The following is a 21134-nucleotide window of genomic DNA, read 5'->3' as shown; positions in this document are numbered from 1 at the left end:
AGTGTTAAGTTTTACTCCGTTGAATAAGATATTGGCTATTAGTTTGCTGTATATTGACTCAATTAGTTTGAGGAATTGCCCATCTATGCCAATTCTTTTTGATGTTTTGTTTGTGAAACAATGTAGAATTTTGTCAAAGGCTTTCTCTGCATATATTGAAATAATTATGTGATTTTCCTTTGGTTAATATGGTGGATCACATTTATTGATATAAGTATATTGAACCAGGCATGCATCACTGGAATAAATTCACCTTGGTCATGATGTACAATCTTTTTAACGTACTGATATATACATTTTTCTAGGATTTCATTCAATATCTTAGCATCTGTAATTATAAGGGATATTAGTCTGTGGTTTTCTTGTTTCTCTGTCTACTTTTGATATCAGTATAATGTTTACTTCATAAAAGGTGTTAATGAACACCTCTGGATCCTCAATAGTTAGAAGATCTTGAAAATTATAGGCAATAACTCCTTAAAACTTTTGTAGAATTTATTTGTGAAATCGCCTGGGCCTGCACTTTTGTTTTAGGGGAGGTTTTTATTATTATTACTACTGTTCTTTCAATTACTTTTTTATTTATTTTTATTTATTTTAAAAAAGAGAGACATTAACAAAACCGTAGGATAAGAGGGGTACAACTCCACACAGTTCCCACCACCAGATCTCTGTATCACATCCCCTCCCCTGATAGCTTTCCTATTCTTTATCCCTCTGGGAGTATGGACCCAAGGTTATTGTGGGATGCAGAAGGTGGAAGGTCTGACTTCTGTAATTGCTTCCCTGCTGAACATGGGCGTTGAGTGGTCGATCCATACTCCCAGCCTCTTTCGTCCACTAGTAGGTTGGGGCTCTGAGGAAACGGAGCTCCAGGACACATTGGTGGGGTTGTCTGTCCAGGGAAGTCTGGTCGCATCCTGCTGGCATCTGGAACCTGGTGGCTGAAAAGAGAGTTAACGTACAAAGCCAAACAAATTGTTGAACACTTATGGACCTGAAGGCTGGAATAGTGCAGAAGAAGTGTTGAGGGGTGGTACTCTCTGCAGACTATTGTGTACTTTTGCTTTCAGGTATATATTTTGCCCTAGTTTATGGATATGTGTGAACATATGCTCTGTCTCACAGGACATGGTCTATATCCAGGTTTTGGAACTTTTTTAGAAAGTGAATTCCTAGAATGGAATTAGAGAATACTATGAAAAGAAAGGTCTACCTGAGTAATGAGGCTGAAGGGTTGTCATTCCATATCTGAAGTCTCTGCACACAGTCTGAAGTGAAGCATGCTGAGGCTGTACTCATTGTGTTGATTAGATTGGGTGCTCTTTCAGTTTCTTTGGATATAATTGTCTAATCATGTTTTTCATTTAATTCTGGCTTAGTCTCAGAGGTTTTATGCTTCTAAGAATTATCCACTTCTTCCAGGTTCTCTGTTTTGGTGGCATATAGTTGTTCACTGAAACTTTAAATGATAGCTTGGATTTCTGCTCTCTGTTATGATCTCTTCTTTTGTTTATAGTTTGGTTTCTTTGAGTCTTCTTTTAGTGAGTTTGGCCAAGGGTATTCCCATTTTCTTTCTCCTTTCAAAGGACCACCACTTTGCTTCATTGATTTTTCTAAATTGTTTTCAGTGTTGCTTGGTTCTGCTCTGATTTTTATTATCTCATTCCTTCTGCATGCTTTGTGTTTCCTTTGTTCTTCTTTACCTAAATCTGTCAGATGTGAAGTCAAGTTACTTATTTGAGCTTTTTCTTGCTTCCTGCTGTGTGCCTGTATGACTATGAATATCTCTCTTTGTACTGCTTTAGCTGTGTCCCAAATATTCTGATAGCTTGTGTGTTCATTCTCAGTTGTTTCCAAGAACATTTTTATTTCCAACTTGACTCAGTAGTTACTAAGTAATACATTGTTAAGTTTTCATAGTTTAGGATTTTTCTCTTTCTGTTTTGTGTTGAGTGTAATTTACTTCACTTGTGGTCTGAGAAGATATTTGGAATGGTTTCAGGGTTTCCTGAATTTACTAATAATGTTATTATTGTCTAGCATAAGGTCTTTCCATGAGAATATTCCATGTGGACTCTAGAAGAATGTATATTCTTATTTCTGAAATTGAAAAGATCAGAAGCTATTTTGTACATCTAACCTGTCCATCCTTCATTTAATTATCTCTCTTCCTTATTAATTTCTGCTTGATAGGGACTGGATGGTAGTGTACCCACTAAAGCACACACATTACCATATGCAAGGACTCAGTTTCAGGTCCCCAGTCCCCACCTGTTTGGGGGAAGCAACCATGAGTTGTGAAACAGTGCTGCAGGTATCCCTCTCTTACATTCACTCTCTATCTCCCCCTTTTCGATTTCTCTGTCTCTATCAAAAAAAAAAAAGAAAGAAAAGAAGGGAGTCAGGCAGTAGCACAGAGGGTTCAGCACATATGGCGCAAACTGCAAGGACCTGCGTAAGGAGGTCCTTAAATAAAATAACAATAAAACAACAAGGGCAACAAAAGGGAAAATAAATAAATATAAAAAATAAATAAAAAGAAAAATAAATGAAAACAAAATGACCTCTAGATGCAATATATTTTTCTTCCAGGCACCATGCCCCAGAGATTACATTGGTAGCATTAAAGATAAATTTCTGCCTTCTTGGTCTGTCTGTTTGAGAGAGACCACCTGCTTGGGTAATAGTTCAATCTTTCTGGGAACCTCTGAGGCAACAGATTATTCAGACGTTGCTTTTCCCAATCTTTTTTCTTAATTTTTACTTATTTATTTATTGGATAGAGACCATGAGAATTGAGTTTGGAGGGGGAGGTAGAGAGGGAAAGAGACAGAGATACCTGCAGCCCTATTTCATGACTTGGGGAGCTTTCTCCCTGCAGGTGGGAACCAGGGGCTGGTACCTGGCTCCTTGTGCACTGTAATGTGATCACTTAACCAAGTGTGCCACCACTTGGCCCCATTTTCCCAGATCTTCGAGGGATATTTTTTTTGGTTGTCAGTGTCCCACACCCTCAAACCTATGCTTGTTTCTGAATGACTGAGGAGTTTGCTATATGTGTCTAATGTGTTGGGAGGAGATAATCTCTAGAATCAAAATCAAGAGATAAAGAAAGGAGGGTTCTTTCATTTTGTCTTATGTGTAGCTGGTGCCACAGTAGTAACAGGAGTACAGTGGAAGTTTAAGAGATAGAACACAAATAATTCTTTTTTTTCTTATACCACTTATGAGAAAAATGCCCCAATTTAAATGCAGTCCATCACCAAAAGACTGTGTCCCATCCCACCCACCCACTCCCACCCTCCACTGGCCCAGGAAGCCGCATGTCTACCCCTCACCACAGGGTTTTTACTTTGGTGCCCTACTTTCAATTTAGTCAGATCCTGCTTTTAGTTTCCCTTTCAGATCTTCTTTCTCAACTTCTGTTTATGAGTGGGATCATCCCATACTCAACTTTATATTTCTGACTTAGCTCACTTAACATAATTCCTTCTAGCTCTGTCCAAGATGGGTCAGAGAAGGTGGGTTCATTGTTCTTGATAGCTGTATAGTATTCCATTGTGTATATATACCACAGCTTTCTCAGCCACTCATCTGTTGTTGGGCACCTGGGTTGCTTCCAGGTTTTAGCTATTGTGAATTGTGCTGCTGTGAACATAGGAGTACACACCTCTTTTTGGTTGGGTGTTATGGAGTCCTTGGGGTATAACCCCAGGAGAGGAATTACTGGATCATATGGAAGGTCCATGTCTAGCCTTCTGAGAGTTTTTCAGACTGTTCTCCACAGAGGCTGGACCAATTTACATTCCCACTAGCAATGCAAAAGGGTTCCTCTGTCCCCACATCCTCTCCAGCATTTGTTGCTGCTGTCCTTTTTGATGTATGCCATTCTTACAGGAGTGAGGTGGTATCTCAATGTTGTCTTAATTTGCATTTCTCTGACAATCAGTGACCTAGAGCAGTTTTTCATATGTTTGTTAGTCTTTTGGATCTCCTCTGAGGAGAATGTTTTGTTCATATCCTCTGCCTATTTTTGGATGGGGTCATTTGCTTTTTTGTTGCTAAGTTTGCTGAGACTGAGTCTTTTTAATATATAGGCTGTGTATTTGATATGCGGACTCTCTCAAAAGCCTAGACCAAGTAGATCAGAAGCAACCAATGGCACAGCTATATACAAGATACTGGGTACTATACAGCAAACCCTAACAAAAGGACTTTTCAAAGTTAACCCAATTACCAAATAATGTGATGATAACATTAACTATCTATTGTCTTTTTGAGCCCTAAGACAGCAGGAACCTCACATCTCCACTATAGAGCCTATATTTCCCCCAGTCCTGGAACCTTAGGATAGGGCCCACTTTCCCGTATGCCTCTTCCCATCCATATCAAATAATATTGCATCTGCCGATCACAACCTAATCAACGCGATTGCCACCTCAACATGCTTCAGCTCAGACTGTGTCCAGAGACTTCACGTGTGGAATGACAACCATTCAGCTTCATTACTCAGGTGAGACCTTTCCTTTCATAGTATTCTCTAATTCCATCCCAGGTGGTTCACTTTCTAACAAAGTCCCCAAACCTAGATATAAACCAGGTTCTGTGAGAGAAAGCATATGCTCACACGTATTCATAAACTTCTTCTTCTTCTAGTGTTTGCCCTTCTTCCGTAGCCAGTCAACAGCGTCAGGTTGAGCCTGATGTAAAGTTTCAAGACCTCCACCTGAAAACAGAAATACACTAGAGTTTGTAGTGAGTACCCCCCTAACCCTTTCTCTCCACTATCCCAACCTTTGGGTCCATGATTGCTTAACAATTTCTTTGGCTTTGTATGTTAACTCTCTTTTCAGCCACCAGATGCCAGATGACATCAGGATGCCGGCCAGGCTTCCCTGGACTGAGGACCCCACCAATGTGTCCTGGAGCTCAGCTTCCCCAGAGACCCACCCTACTAAGGAAAGAGAGAGGCAGACTGCGAGTATGGATCAACCAGTCAACGTCCATGTTCAGCGGGGAAACAATTACGGAAGCCAGACCTTCCACCTTCTGCAACCCACAAGGACCCTGGGTCCATGCTCCCAGAGGGATAGAGAATGGGAAAGCTATCAGGGGAGCGTATGGGATATGGAGATTGGGTGGTGGGAACTGTGTGGAATTGTACCCCTCCTACCCTATGGTTTTGTTAATTTATCCTTTCTTAAATAAAAAATAAATTAAATAAATAAATAAACTCAAAAATAAATAAATAAATAAATAAATAAATACAGCCCATCATGGATACTTCCTGTTAGTCACTGTCTACAACTTCTGGGGCAAGCTACAGTCCCAGGTAATATAATCCCAAGTGCCTTTATTAATATTCATCCATCTCTTCTACTACCCCTGCGGATTTCTCTCATCCTCACTCAGCACTTAAGTGGGTTTAGCTTGCTTGTTCTCCTGATACGGTGACTTCATGCATGAAAAAATGAATCTCACAGTTGTTTAATTTTTGTTGTAGCATGATTGCTGCATTTGCTCATTTTTAGATTTCACTGTTCAGGAATTTAGGTATACTCCACAGGGTCTGATTGTATTCAACTTGCCGCCAAACAGAGAACTGCAGTCCTTAATCCTGAACAAAATCATAGCTTTGGTTCCAGCTATTGAAAAGTAAGTATTTAGTAATGCCAGGGACAAGACTAATGAGACGAAGCCCATTCCGTGAGACCTGGTATGACCCCTTTCCCTGTTTCATGCTTTATTAGTCTGAATCCAATCCAGAAAGATACATTGACTATGATTTCTACAAGAAAAATTTAATATAAATAATTGTTAACTATAGCATGATTATAAAGACAGTGCCTCACCAACGGAAAGCTAAGTGGTGTAGGTATCCAGTTAGGTGCACATAGTACCATGTGCAAGGACCTGCACAAGGACCTGATTCGATTTCCCGCCCTCCACCTTCAGGGGGTGCTTCACAAGTGATGAAGCTTCTGCAGGATTCTCTCTCTCTCTCTCTCTCTCTCTCTCTCTCTCTCTCTCTCTCTTTCCAGACAGAGTTGTCACTGGAGCTTGGTGCCTGCACTAGGAATCCACTGCTCCTAGAGGCCATTTTTTCTATCCCCCCCATAGGATAGGGCAGAGAAAAATTGTGAAACGAGGGGAAGATGGATAGACACCTGAAGAACCTGTTTCAACACTTGTGAAGCAACCCTCCTGCAGATGGGGAACCAGGGCCTTGAACCGGGATCCTTGAATAAGTCCTTGCTCTTCATGCTATGTAAACTTAATCCAGTGAGCTACCTACCACCTGACCTCCTTTTCTCTCTTCCTCTCTATCTCCTCTTCACCTCTTAATTTCTCTCTGTCCTAGCAAATAAAATAGAAAAAAAATAGAGAACTAAATGGTAATGAAATCAGAGACACTGTCATGAATTGGTTGTTCTCAGATGTCTTTGAGTTTGCCACACTTTGGAGCCATTTTCTGTTGCCCATACCCTCACCACCTCAAAGTTGTTGGATTCTAACCTTTGAATAGTGCTTCCCCTTGTCTATGAATGAACCAACAAAGCCACTAATCTCTGTGCAGGAGACTGTTTATCTACATCTCTGGCTCATGTATCTCTGTGCAAGTGAATGAATGATTAATCTCACAGTTGAAAGTTCTGCTTATAGGATAAATGTCCTTTTACCACTGTCCTTCAAGGCATTTCTCCATCAGATTAGAACATAGTAGCAAGGCCAAGATGTTGAGAATAATTCATTGTGAATCAATCTTTATTTCCTTCTCTAGTGATTGACCACTGGGTCTTTACCTTGAAGCATGGATAGAGAGGCATTACTGAGAATATCAGTGCATCAGTGGGCTCTTCCATGGGAATCTGAACCACCAGCTCCTAAAACTTACTTTTGTTCCCCAGGCCTGCTCAGCTCCATTTCCAATCACCTGTCCCATGAAAGTTTGCTACCTTGGTTGCCAACATTCTTCCTCTCCTCTCCTCTCCTCTCCTCTCCTCTCCTCTCCTCTCCTCTCCTCTCCTCTCCTCTCCTCTCCTCTCCTCTCCTCCCCTCCCCTCCCCTCCCCTCCCCTCCCCTCCCCTCCCCTCTCCTCCCTCTCCTCTCCTCTCCTCTCCTCTCCTCTCCTTTCCTCCTCTCTCCTCCTCTCTCCTCCCCTCCCCTCCCTTCCCCTCCTCTCCTCTCCATTCCTCCCTCTCCTCTCCTCTCCTCTCCTCTCCTCTCCTCTCCTCTCCTCTCCTCTCCTCTCCTCTCCCCTCCCCTCCCCTCCCCTCCCCTCCCCTCCCCTCCCCTCCCCTCCCCTCCTCCCTCTCCTCTCCTCTCCTCTCCTCTCCTCCCCTCCCCTCCCCTCCCCTCCCCTCCCCTCCCCTCCCCTCCCCTCCCCTCCCCTCCCCTCCCCTCCCCTCCTCTCCTCTCCTCTCCTCTCCTCTCCTCTCCTCCTCTCTCCTCCTCTCTCCTCCCCTCCCCTCCCCTCTCCTCCCCTTCCCTTCCCTTCCCCCTCCCCTCTCCTCTGCTGGCACTATGATTGCATTGCTCCAGGTGGGTGGCCGTTTTTCCTTTTTCTCCTTTTTATTTATTTGATCGGACAGACAGAATTTAATAAGGGTTTGTATATTGCACCAAAATAAAGGGCTCTGGGGTGGGGGTGGGGTAGGGTGTTTTTAGGTTGTTTTTAGGTCCTGGAACATGATGGCAGAGAAGGGAGGTTAGAGTGTTATGTGAAAAACTGAGAAATGCTATACATGTACCAACTACTGTATTTATTTTAATCCCCCAGTAAAGGGAAAAAAAAAAGAAAGAAAAATTGAGAGAGGTACAGGAGATAGAGAGACAGAAACCTGCTGACCTGTTTCATAGCTCAGCCATGCAAACTGTGTGCTCACACACATTGTGTGTAATTTTCCCACCCCATATGCTTGCTTGCTTGCTTGCTTGCTTTCTCTTCCTCCCCCTCCTCCTCCTAGAAGCACTGCTCAGCTCTGGTTTATGGTAGTGTGGGGATTGAGCCTGGGAGTTTAGAGCCTCAGGCATAAGAGTCTCTTTACATAAGCATTATGCTATCTACCCCAGCCTGCCACTGAATTTCTTTAAAGACTTATGTATGTGTTTATTTTATAAAGCAGAGAGAATCAGAATATAATACTGGTCCAACAATGATAGAGATCGACTGACTCCAAGTTTCAGATATACAGGCATTGTGCTGTAATCATTGGAAAATCTTAACCTCACTCATATTTTATTGTATTGTTGAAGTTATCACTGGAGTTTTATGACTACACGATTTCACCATTATTATTATTATTATTATTATTATTATTTGATAGAGTGTGTGAGACTTGGGGTTGAGGGCAATAAGAGAGGGAAAGAGATGCAGAGGGAAGGAGTGACACCTGCAGCACTGCTCCTCTGCTGTTGAAGTTTCCCCCTGCAGTTTCTCTTGAATCCACTCCTTAGTCATGGTAATGTGTGAGCTCTACCCAGTGCACTATCTGGCCCATATATTGAAATAATTTGAACCCTATGTGAACATCTTCCAAAGGCCTTTTCCTGTTTAATTATTATTATATATATATATTTTATTATCATGTATCAGGAGTCTGGCAGTGGTGTACCCAGTTCATCACAAACATTACCATGAGCAAAGACCCAGGTTCTAGCCCCTGGTCTTCACCTGCAAAGGGGAAGCTTCATGAGTGGTGAGGTAGTGCTTCAAGTGCCTCTCTTTCTCTCCCACTTTCTATCTCCTCCTCCATTTTTTTTTCCTATTGAGAAAAGAAAGGAAAAAAAGGGAAAAAAATAACCACTGCAATCTATGAATATTGTACTGTCACCAGTTCCCAGGGATAACCCTGGTGGCTTTAAAAATATATATATTTTAAAGCATAGTATGTATCTATCTACATTTAGTAAATAAATGATAAATGTTTATAAATAGGTACACATATAGTATCTAATTCTATCATGTCATAGATTAAATGATGACACATTTGCATGTGCTATGAATTATTCCAAATTTCTATTTGCAAGTAATCACAGTTGACAAATGTTTAAAATAAGACTTTTAATAACATAACATAACAGTTCCCCTTTTGACTTTTCGATCAGATTCAGCTTTTCTCATCTGTTCATAGGCTCTGTTTTTAATCTCACTCTATTGAGTTTTTAGTTTTGCACACCTATTTTGATTCTGGAAAGTGCACGTTTTCTTTATTAACATCTGTCTGCCGTGCAGACAGATTATCAGATTTATCAGAACTCTTGGTCTTTGCTTGATGAAATTCATAGACATTTCCATCCCAGTTATCTCAACTAGAGAGAATTAGGATATTTTAATATAATAAACATGATGTACAAATAAAAATGTAAAACATTTGTAGCCATGGTGAAATAGTAGCATAAGCAACAATTTTCAGGAAAGTCAAAGGAAAAAAAGGCTCATTTAGAACAGTGATAGGTCTTAGAAGAGGAAGTCTACATGGGAAGTGAGGGCAGACTTATGTGAAGGGGTGGTGGGCAGAAAAGTACAAATTGGTTGGTGAGCATCTAACTGGCTAGATTATAGTGTAAGATTGAGGGACACTTAAGAGATTATTTGGTCTCTTCAGTAGATTGAAGAACATAGAATGGAGAGAGTAACTAAATGCCCTCTTTCCAGTATTAATCCAAGATGCTGAATGCAATAGTGTGTCTTAAAACACTTTCATCAGCGGGTTAAGCACATGTGGCGCAAAGCACAAGGACGGGTGTAAGGATTGCAATTCGAGCCCTGGCTCCCCACCTGTGGGGGAGTCGCTTCACAGGCGGTGAGGCAGGTCTGCAGGTGTCTATCTTTCTCTCCCCCTCTTTGTCTTACCCTCCTCTCTCCATTTCTCTCTGTCCTATCCAACAACAATGACATCAATAACCACAACAATGTTAAACAACAAGGGCAACAAAAACGGAAAATAAATAAAAATAAATTAATTAAAAAATATATGAAAAAAACAAAAACACTTTCATCTGGGGGTATGGCTTGACCTGTCAATGCCCATGTCCAGCAGAGATGCAGTTACGGAAGTCAGAACTCCTACATTCTGTACTTCATAAAGTTCTGTGGTCCAGACTCCCAAATGGATAAAGAATAAGGAACCTTCCAAAGGAAGGGAATGGGATATGGGACTCTGGTAGTGGAGTTATATGGAATTGTACCCCTCTTATACCACAATCTTGTCAATCATTATTAAATCACTAATTAAAAAAAAAACACTTTCAAAGCCATAAAACACAGAAAAATGCAATGTTTACTCACATATACAGAATTCCTGTTTCCTTTGATTGTTCTTTATTCCCCTCCTAAAAGACTGTAAGTCTGAGCAAGAATGTTACTTATGCAGTTGACTTTTTTTTTCATCCCTGTAACATAAAGCATTATCATTCTAGTTACAGGTTTCTCTCTTCCATAGTCTACTCCTCTTTTCTACTTGCATTGAGGTATGAACGTCTTCCTTCATACAAAAACTAACAACATTTTGCAACTGGGGTAAAACATATCTTCAAATCTTACATTCACTTCTATTTTCCTACTCAATACCTACTGTAAAGGGTACCTTAGCTTTAGACATGCATTTATAGATCAATTATATTTGTGTGACTTATACTCAAAGAATAGTATTTACAGTTGCATTCAGATTAATAGTGATTTTATAGTTTTCCTCTGAAACATGCTTTGCATCTATAGTTAAAGGACTTATTTTTTCTAAAATACACCTGCCATCTATCACCAGAGTCTGAATAATATTGGGAGATTTAAATGAAACTGACCCATTTTTATGCATACTTATGATGCTCAAAATACCCCAGACACAGAGATGGAAATTATGTGTTTCATGAAAGGGGGGGTTCAGACGATTAGAGGTGGGGCAGATGATCTGAACTATCTAACCATAGCAAAAGGAGGCCTGGAATCTAATTTATCACTAATGGGATAATCTTTGGCTAGTTACTTTACATCTCACTTCAGTTTTATCTTTTACAAAATAACAACACCATCAGCAGCAATAATCATAATAGAGCCTATCTCAGAAGGTTGGGGTAAAAATAGATAATGAGGATGTATTTTAATTACTTTGCATAATAGTAATCTGATAGATAATAACTAATATTATTATCTCTTTGTAGAGATAATATGCGGGGGGGGCTGGGCAGTAGCACACCAGGTTAAGTGCACATAGTATGAAGTGCAAAGTTCCCAGTATGAGCCCCTGGCTCCCCACCTATAAGGGGGTTGAGTCACAAGCAGTGAAAGCAGTCTTCAGGTGTCTATCTTTTTCACCCCCTCTCCATCTTTCCCTCCTCTCTCAGTTTTTCTCTGTCCTATCCAATCAAAATATGGAACAAATGGCCGTCAGGAGCAGTGGATTCGTACTGCCAGCACTGTGAAAACCCTGGAGGCAAAAAAAAAAAAGATAATATGCAGGGGCTCGTTCATATTTATATACACTGAGTGATACTGAAATAAACTGATATGTATTTTGATAATACTTTTTTGGAAACAAAAAGATGCAGCCATTTATGCATAGTATAATTGTAAGGTACTTTTTCAAGTGAAAAGTTTTCAGCATAAAGAGTTAACTATGCTGTCTCAGTATTAATTTTTTTTAAATTACATGAATGGCTAGGTTCCATATGACATGACTACTGATAATTTATTGATCATAAAGGTGAATGATTAGTCTTGAATTATTAGTCTTTAAATTTTATCTGTCCTTTTAATTTATGCCAGCCAAGATCTGTGTGCTATTGAATCTATAACGTTTAAAAATATTTCCTCATTAGTGACACTTCTATAGTTATTGCTTTCATTCATGATCCTGGTTTATATTAATAAATGTTATATAAAGTTCAATATCTGTTGCTACTCATTATTTTCAGTCATGTAGAGGTGAGCAGAATGATTTGTTGATATATGAGAGTCACAGCTCAGATAACAGAAGACTCAAGGCTCTAGAAGATAAAACTAGTTCATATAATTGTTTTTTCTATAAGAGTCACACTGGTTCTAATTTATATGCAAATATGTGCCCTATATAATTACATATATCTAGTAATAGAAGTTGTAGTAGTAGTGGTTATAAGATTAGTAAAAGTAGTAAAGTAGTGCTAATAGTCATGAAGAGAATTTGAAGACCATTATATCATAGAGTTGTAATCACAGGAATAGTGTCTCAAAAGACTCAACTATTGCTCCCTAGAGTAGGGGAGTAGAAGTTTTTGAGATAAATTGTTTTCTTTTGTAACTTTTCTTTTATGATTCCCTGGTTTATCTTAGCTATAATCATATGGAAGTCTCACAAGATCTTTAATGCAAATCGTTAAGGATTTTTTTTTCCTGTCAAAATTGCTAATGTAAGCAATAGATAAAGTCATTCTTTATGTTTTGAATCCTCAATTAATGTATCTTTATAATATTAGCATATATGTTGTGATGCTGCTGTTATTACTGTTTTAGTGGAATCATTCCTTTTCACTTATTAGTTATGAATTGTTCCTATTTATATTTGTTTCTGAAAATCTTTTCAATTATAATTATTTGAATATTTCCCAACTGCCAACCAAACTGTAAAGTATAAAGCTGGCAACTGTATCCATACAAAGATATTCTGAATCAAGTGGGGGAAATGATGGTCTTACTACAAAGTTTACAGAGACATCCCTTTAGCTGGCTAATTTGGCTATTTCAGTTTGTGAAAAAGACCAGTTAAAACCAAAGGGAGAGGTGCCCTCTCTATAGGTGTACAACCATAGCAATCAGAGGAGCAGAATTAAAGAAGCTTAATGAAGGAGGGCATTCTCCAATTGGGGTTTTGTTTTTATGGGTGTTAGTGCCATGCTTACTAGATGAATCCCAGCTAAATGAGGGAGCCAGACTTGTTTGAGCCTTTTTGATGTATTTTACTCTTTTTTTTGCTTCCATGGTTATTGCTGGGGCTCAGAGCCTGCATTATGAATCCAATGCTCCTGGAGGCTATTTTTCCCTTGTTGTTATTATTATTGCTGTTGTTGTTGGATAGGACAGAGAGAAATCAAGAGAGGAGAAGAAGACAGATGGGGGGAGAGAAAGACACCTGGAGACCTGCTTCACCACTTGTGAAGTAACCCCCCACCCCCCACCTCCCACAGGTGGGGAGCCAGGGTTCGAACGAGATTCTTAAGCCAGCCAGTCCTTGTGCTTTGCGCCATGTGTGCTTAACCCACTGCACTACTGCCTGGCCCCATATTATACTTTTATTTTTATTGTCTTACTAGAGAAATAATGTTGTCTTATAAGTACAAAATTTCCATGATGTATTTTGAAGGCTATGTACTATTGATATTTTTCTATTTACTTATCTACTTGCATAGAGACATGGAAATGGAGAGGGAAGGGGGAGATAGAGAATGGGAGAAAGTCAGAGAGACACTAGTAGCAGTGCTTCACTATTTGTACAACTTTCCCCCCACGCCAGCTCCCCAGTGCAGGTGGGCACTGGGTCCTTGAACCCAGGTCTTAACACAATGACACTGTAACCTTTGCACTCAATCAGGTGCACCACCACTTGATGATGTATCTTAAAACTGCTTTCTCCACAAAAATAATCTAATTACTAGAGAAATTTTTAATTTAATTTTTCCTGTAGATTTTCTATCACACTGATGTAAAGAGGTTAAACTTTAAGCTCCTCTCACACAGACTCATCATTTTAATCCTGACAGAGAATATGCTTACTCGAAAAAGAAAAACTTTTTTTCCCATGGTCCTCATATTAAGTTCTGAAAACAATTGAAGATCACTCTATAATTTGGGAGTGAGAGAAAATAATATAAAAGCAGAGGTTTGACCCTATAGGTTTTTTTTTTTTTAATTTCTTTACTGGAAGATTAATGGTTTACAGTCAATAGTAAAATATTATTATTTGTACATGTGTAACATTTCTCAGTTTTCCACATTTCTATTAGGTCCCCCTAAGCCATTGTGTTCCAAGACCTGGACTGTGCTCCAAATCCCAGTCTTTTACTTTGCTGTAATACCTATAAATAGTTTTAAGACCTCCACTGGGCATGCAAGAAAGCATTATCAACTATTTAGTGAATCAAGCTTCAACTATGGTACAAAAGGAGCTACTTTCTTTTTACGGCAGAATCACCTTTGCCTTAGAGCCATGCAGCTCAGTCTTTGCACAGTTACCACTGGTAATTTGATTAAATGCAGTTAATAAATTTTATAGCCTTATGGGGGGTGGGTGCATACATCTTAACCACTACCATTGCTTCTAAATTGATAGCTAGTACTGTGTGGGTTTCACATCATGGACACTCACCTTTTGTTGCTGTGAATATCAGGGGTGCATTTTTATATACTTGGAAAGTTATAATTGAAAAGCTTGATTGCAGTACATTGCATGTGGGTATATGTCCTTTGAGTTTCTTTCCTTTACAACATAACTGTGGTTACATCTGATACAACTTAAAGAAGGGGTAAAAGAACTAAGTATGTCTCAATTTCATGTTTGTATGCATAAAATCATAGTTATAAATGAAATGTAAAAGTTAAGCGATTGTCAGAAGTGGTACTAACCATCCAATAAAAATGTTTAGTGGTTTTCTTTTATTGGTTTTGGTTTTATTTATGTTTATTTTCTCAGAAGACATATTGTTTGTATTTTCAATTACCTTGCCTATGAGGCATATTTATTCCAAGTAACATATTTGAAAGTCTGTAAAATTTTCAGGCAGAAAGGCCATCAGTTGATGATTACATTTTAGTCCATGACTATCAATCATTAAAATTCATGTTATTACAGTTATTTCTAAATTCATAGAAAGACCCCTTTGTGTGCAGTGGCCTAGAGAAGTAATGTAATATGTAATTATGGCCCTTCTGAAAATGTTAATTATAGGGCCAAGCTAACTATCTTCTCCACCATGACTAGGATAGCCACATGACTTCCTGCTATTTCCCAGCTAATCAGGGACATCTACTTTTGCTTTTAGCAATGGGCCTCAACTCAATCAATTAATTTCATTTCATTTATATAGATACATTCATATGGTCTATGTGGCAAGCCAGGTATGTATTTTTTATTTTATTTTATTTTATTTTATTTTATTTTATTTTATTTTATTTTATTTTATTTGCCTCCAGGGTTATCACTGGGGCTCTGCACCTGCACCATGAATCTACTGCTCCCAGAGGCCATTTTTTCCCATTTTGTTGCCCTTGTTGTTGCACTTGTTTTAGCTGTTATTGTTGTCATGGCTGTTGTTGTTGTTGTTGGATAGGACAGAGAGAAATGGAGAGAGAAGGGGAAGACAAAGAGGAGGAGAGAAAGAAAGACACCTGCAGACCTGCTTCACTGCTTGTGAAGCAACCCCCCTGCAGGTGGGGAGCTGGGGGCTTGAACCGGGATCCTTACCCCAGCCCTTGCTCTTTGCACCATGTGTGCTTAACCTGCTGTGCTACCGCCCAACCCCCTCATTTATACTTCTAATGAGACTTCTAGAGAATTTGTGAACTGAGAATTACTTCAAATCAAATAAACAAAAAGTTTTACCCCCCTGTCATCAAAATTGAGAGGTTATCTAAGATTAAGAAGATAGCAGGGGAGAGGTGGAACCTATACTGGTTGAAAACTTGTGCTTTGGAAAATGTGACAGCCCTGCCCTGGGAGACATTCTTTTGCCTTTGGTTACACTAAAAATAACTTTGTACTATAAGGTCGCCACATAATTGAGTGAACATAATGGTCAGAGGAGATTTGACAATGGACCCCTCCTAATAATAATTAATTTCTTCCTTTCCACACTAAGAACCATGGCCCTGGTCATGTTTCTCTGCCAACTGTGTTTGCTCGTTGTATGTGTATCAACTAGTCCTGCCTACCTTTTCCTCTCTAAATGTTTACATGGCAATGTGTACATTTAACTAGATGTGCCACCACTGGTCCCGTTTGCTTTCTAAATGCTATGTCACCCTAACTCTACTCAGCATTAAGGCAAACTATTACTTCCTCAAGTTTGCTGTACAATATATGCTGACTAGACTAGCTTTCATATATATTTTTTTTCCTCCAGGGTTATTTCTGGGGCTCAGTGCCTGCACTACAAATCCACTGCTCCTGGAGGCTGTTTGTTCCCTCTTGTTGCCCTTGTTGTTTATCATTGCTGTTTTTATTATTTGTTGTTAGTATTATTGTTGTTATTGCTGTTGTTGTTGTTGGATAGGACAGAGAGAAATCAAGAGAGGATGGGAAGACAGAGATGGGGAGAGAAAGACACCTGAAGACCTGCTTCACTGCCTGTGAAGCGACCCACCTGCAGGTGGGGAGCTGGGGGCTCAAACCGGGATCCTTAGGCGGTCCTTGTGCTTCATGCCATGTGCACTTAACCCACTGTGCCACGACCCGGTGCCCCCAATTTATAATTCTTATGTACACTAATAATCCCTTTCTTTTCTATTCATTGATTACTGTGGCTTTTGTACAGTAGATTCATGCTGTCTGTTGCCACGACTTAAATATGGCTAAAAATTGTTTAGAAAGGTTTATTTGGGGAGTCAAGCTGTAGCGCAGTAGGTTAAACGCACATGGCAGCAAAGCGCAAGGATCCCAGTTCGATCCCCCACATCCCCACCTGCAGGGAGGTCGCTTCACAAACTGTGAAGTAGGTCTGCAGGTGTCTGTCTTTCTCTCCCCCATTTGTCTTCCCCTCCTCTCTCCATTTCTCTCTGTCCTATCCAACAACGATAACATCACTAACAACAATAATAACTACAACAATAAAACAAGGGCAACAAAAGGGAAAATAAATAAATAGAAAGTTTTTTTTTATGTAGGAGATGTAATGGGACCAAAATATATTTGAAGTTAAATTTTTAATTGCAGTTGTTATGACTGAGAGGTTGAGAAATTCCATGTGTGTGTGTGTGTGTGTGTGTGTGTGTTTGTGTGTGTGTGTGTGTGTGTATGTGTGTGTGTGTATTTAGTGGATCAGAGAAAACATGACATTTAGAACTCAGAATAATTGTAAAAAGGGTTTAAATGAGCATGAATAATTTCTAGAACTAAAAACACTGGCATATTGTTATATTTGCTAAGTTTTTATTCTGAATGTATGGTCATTTTAGATATTCATTAAATATGCACAGTGCATTTATCAGGCACTGCCTATTAGTCAAAAGGTAAAGTGTGACTACATTACACTCAGCCTTCACCAGCCCTTCCTTATTATAATCATATAACGAGCTTATCACATTTTCCTCATGTTGAAAAAGGAAGATATTAAAATAAATCCTTTGTTTCTTCCTCCTTCTGGCACATAGAATGAAGCCAGTTAAGTCAGATATTAGTAGAAAAAATATTCACAACGGAATCCTAGAGAGTTTATTGTAACAAAAGATGGAATGTGAAATCAGTCACTTTTAATATCAGAGTTGTTGTTGGCACCTTTATCCAACCCTATGTGAAGGAACTAGTAGAGTCTGTTTATGCTAGTAAAGTTCCTGTGGCCTCTCCCTCTAGCCTCATTTCAACTTGACACAGGATAATAACCTAAACATTTGTGCCATGAAATCCATTAAAAATTCATTAAGTGCTGATGAGGTGAGGACCAATGGTACCTTCTGTTCCCTGTGTAACTGAAAGAATAGAAGACAAAAAAGTATTTAAAATCTGAGGAAATAGAAGCTTGAGTTTTCTCACAGTCTAGACTATGTGAATAATAGTTTTGGAAATCCCTTCAATAGTTGCCTATATTCTGTTTGGGTTTAATCCCACCAGATACAAAACAAAAACTGCAACTCATAAATGCTATGCCCTATTCTTGAAAATGCATTGTACCTATAGAATGATGGACAAGTCAATATCCTATTCACAAGAAACTTTATTCTATTGAGGAAAATAAATGTGAATTGAAATTATTGGAAATTTTCTGTGGCATAACAATGCCATCAAAAGGAACAATGATATTAGTGGTTTGTTGTTGTTGATTTGTTTAGTTTTGTTTTTATGGGGCTAGGATTGGAGAGGTTTGACATTTCATCTGGATCCTAAATGTTAGTGAGATTTCAAGAAATAGAGGGTGATGCTGGGTGTGGAGCTCTGAAAGCAGTTTTCAGGCAGAGGGGAAGTAGGGGGAGAAATAAAACATTACGTTTCTAAACTGTCCCTCTCTCCTTGAATAAGGAAGAAGGAGTAGATGCATTCAACAGATCATTTATTTCTGTTTTGTGAAAATAATTTGACTTGCTAAAGAATAATTTCATAGGTGTGGCTCTAAAGGCTTGGTATGATTTGCCCTTCCTAAGATGTAATTACAGTGGTACAAGAAAATGTCCCATTATGAGTGCTGTCACCCTGTGTCTAGAAGACCTAACCTCCTTAGTTCTTATCAGTGCAAAAGGCAGAACTGTACTGTGCCCTGTTGTCTGTGACTCTCCTGGGGACTGTCCATGACAGTCATTCCCTCCCACCCAAATATCCTGTCTTAGCTGAGGTTACTTAGGACATGTGAGGACTTGGTTTTATCAAGATTCTCCCATGTATGCATGAGGTATATAAACATACTATTAAACATTTTTGTCTGTCAGTTGGATGCTCATTTGATAGTTTCCCGTGCTAAAAGAACCCAGAGGGGCTGGTTTTCCCTACTTCTCTATGTTGTCAATTTGTAAAATATTGAAGTTTTTTTTTTCCTCTTTTTTTTCCCTAGAAGATGAACTTTTTTTTATTCCCTTTTTTGGTTGCCTTTTTTTTTTTTCTTTTTACTGTTGTTGTAGTTATTATTGTTGTCATCTTTGTTGGATAGGACAGAGAGAAATGGAGAGAGGAGGGGGAGACAGAAAGGGGGAGAGAAAGATAGACACCTGCAGACCTGCTTCACCACTTGTGAAGCGACTCCCCTGCGGGGTGGGGAGCCGGGCTCGAATGGGGATCCTTACACTGGTCCTTGGGATGTGTACCACCTGCCCTTAACCCCGCTTTGGTACAGCCTGAGTCCTGAAGATGAACGTTTTAAGAAACAGTGGGTGAATAAGACAATGGGTACTGATAAGAACCCCAAATAGTCCACGTGGTCTGTCTGAGTTCTGAAATATCAGAGGCTCTTTTCATTCTGAAAAGTAGGCCTTCCCAAGATGTTCAGAACAGAATTTTGCAAGATGTGTTACATTGGTATGGGAGCTATTTCAAACTAATGTCAACCAAGGTTCTAAAAGTCCATGAGAAACGTTAACTGCTACCTTATTTATCTAGATCATTTGAAACTGTGAGTGCCATCCAGAATTAGCACTTTAATAATCATTACCTATCAGAAACATATTTATGTAATAGAGTAAGAATCTAATTATAAAACATTTGGTCTTTTTCATGTGAGTACACCTGTTTCACATGAGTCTCCCCCCTTTTTCAGTGAAGTCACAGCCTTTCTTAATTCAGGATATATAGTTTCAGTTTACATCACTGGCTTTATAGTCATTTTTTTTAATTCAAAAATAATTTATTGGTGAGTTAGTGGTATACAGTGCAATGACACACTAGTCCGACTCATCTCCTTATGATAGGTGTCTAGGTGTCTGGGAGACACTCACTTCCCAAACTAGTTGTCCCTCCCCTATCATACACCAGGGTTTCCATGTGCCTTCATTCCATCCCTCCCACCCCCCCAATCCCCAGAGTCCTTTGCTCTGGTGCAATACACCACACCCAGTCCAAGTTTCATATTATATTTTTCTTTGTTGTCCTTTTATTTTTAAGTTCTCTTTATGACTGAAATCATTCAGTGTTGGTCTTTCTCTTTCTGGCTTATCTCACTCAACATCACACATTCAAGTTCTGATCTGGATGTTGTGAAGGAGAGGACCTCATCATTTTTTAATAGATGCATAGTATTTTGTTATTTTATACCACAACTTTCTTAGCCACTCCTCAGAAATTGAGCATCTGGGTTGCTTCTAAATTTGGGCTAAACAAACTATGCTGCTACGAACATCGATGTGTTTAGGTCTTTTCCAAAAAAGTATCTTTGTTTTCCCTAGATATATCCTCAGGAAAGGAATTTCTGGGTCATAAGATAGGTCCATTTCTAGTGTTCTGATGAATCTCCAGACTGTTTTCCACAAGGGTTGGACCAATTTATATTCACAGCAGAAATGTAGGGAGTTCCTCACCCCCTAACCCCTGCCACCAATCTCTCCAACAGTTTATTTTTTTATTTATTTTTATTTTTTATTTAAGAAAGGATTAATTAACAAAACCATAGGGTAAGAGGGGTACAATTCCATACAATTCCCACCACCCAATCTCCATTTCCCACCCCCTCCCCTGATAGCTTTCCCATTCTCTATCCCTCTGGGAGCATGGACCCAGGGTCATTGTGGGTTGCAGAAGGTAGAAGGTCTGGCTTCTGTAATTGCTTCCCCGCTGAACATGGGCGTTGACTGGTTGGTCCATACTCCCAGTCTGCCTCTCTCTTTTCCTAGTAGGGTGGGTCTCTGGGGAAGCAGAGCTCCAGGACACATTGGTGGGGTCTTCAGTCCAGGGAAGCCTGGCCGGCATCCTGATGACATCTGGAACCTGGTGACTGAGAAGAGAGTTAACATACGAAGCCAAACAAGTTGTTGAACAATCATGGACCCAAAGCTTGGAATAGTGGAGAGGAAATGTTAGGGGGGTACTCACTGCAAACTCTAGTGCACTTCTGCTTTCAGGCATATATTTTGCAGTAGTTTATGGATACGTGTGAACATATGCTCTCTCTCACAGAAACTGGTGTATATCTAGGTTTTGGGACTTTGTTAGAAAGTGAACCACCTGAGATGAAATTAGAGTATACTATGAAAGGAAAGGTCTCACCCGAGTAATGAAGTTGAAGGGTTGTCATTCCACACGTGAAGTCTCTGGACACAGTCTGAAGTGAAGCATGTTGAGGTGGCAATCGTTGTGTTGGTTAGGTTGTGATCGGCAGACGCAATATTATTTGATATGGATTGGGAGAGGCATACGGGAAAGTGGGCCCTATCCAATGGTTCCAGGACTGGGGGAAGTAGAGGCTCTAGACTGGAGATGTGAGGTTCCTGCTGTCTTAGGGTTTAAAAAGACAATCGATAGTTAATGTTA

The sequence above is a fragment of the Erinaceus europaeus genome, chromosome 5 (assembly GCF_950295315.1).
Source record: "Erinaceus europaeus chromosome 5, mEriEur2.1, whole genome shotgun sequence".
Lineage (NCBI taxonomy): Eukaryota > Metazoa > Chordata > Mammalia > Eulipotyphla > Erinaceidae > Erinaceus > Erinaceus europaeus.
This window is presented reverse-complemented; position numbering follows the sequence as displayed.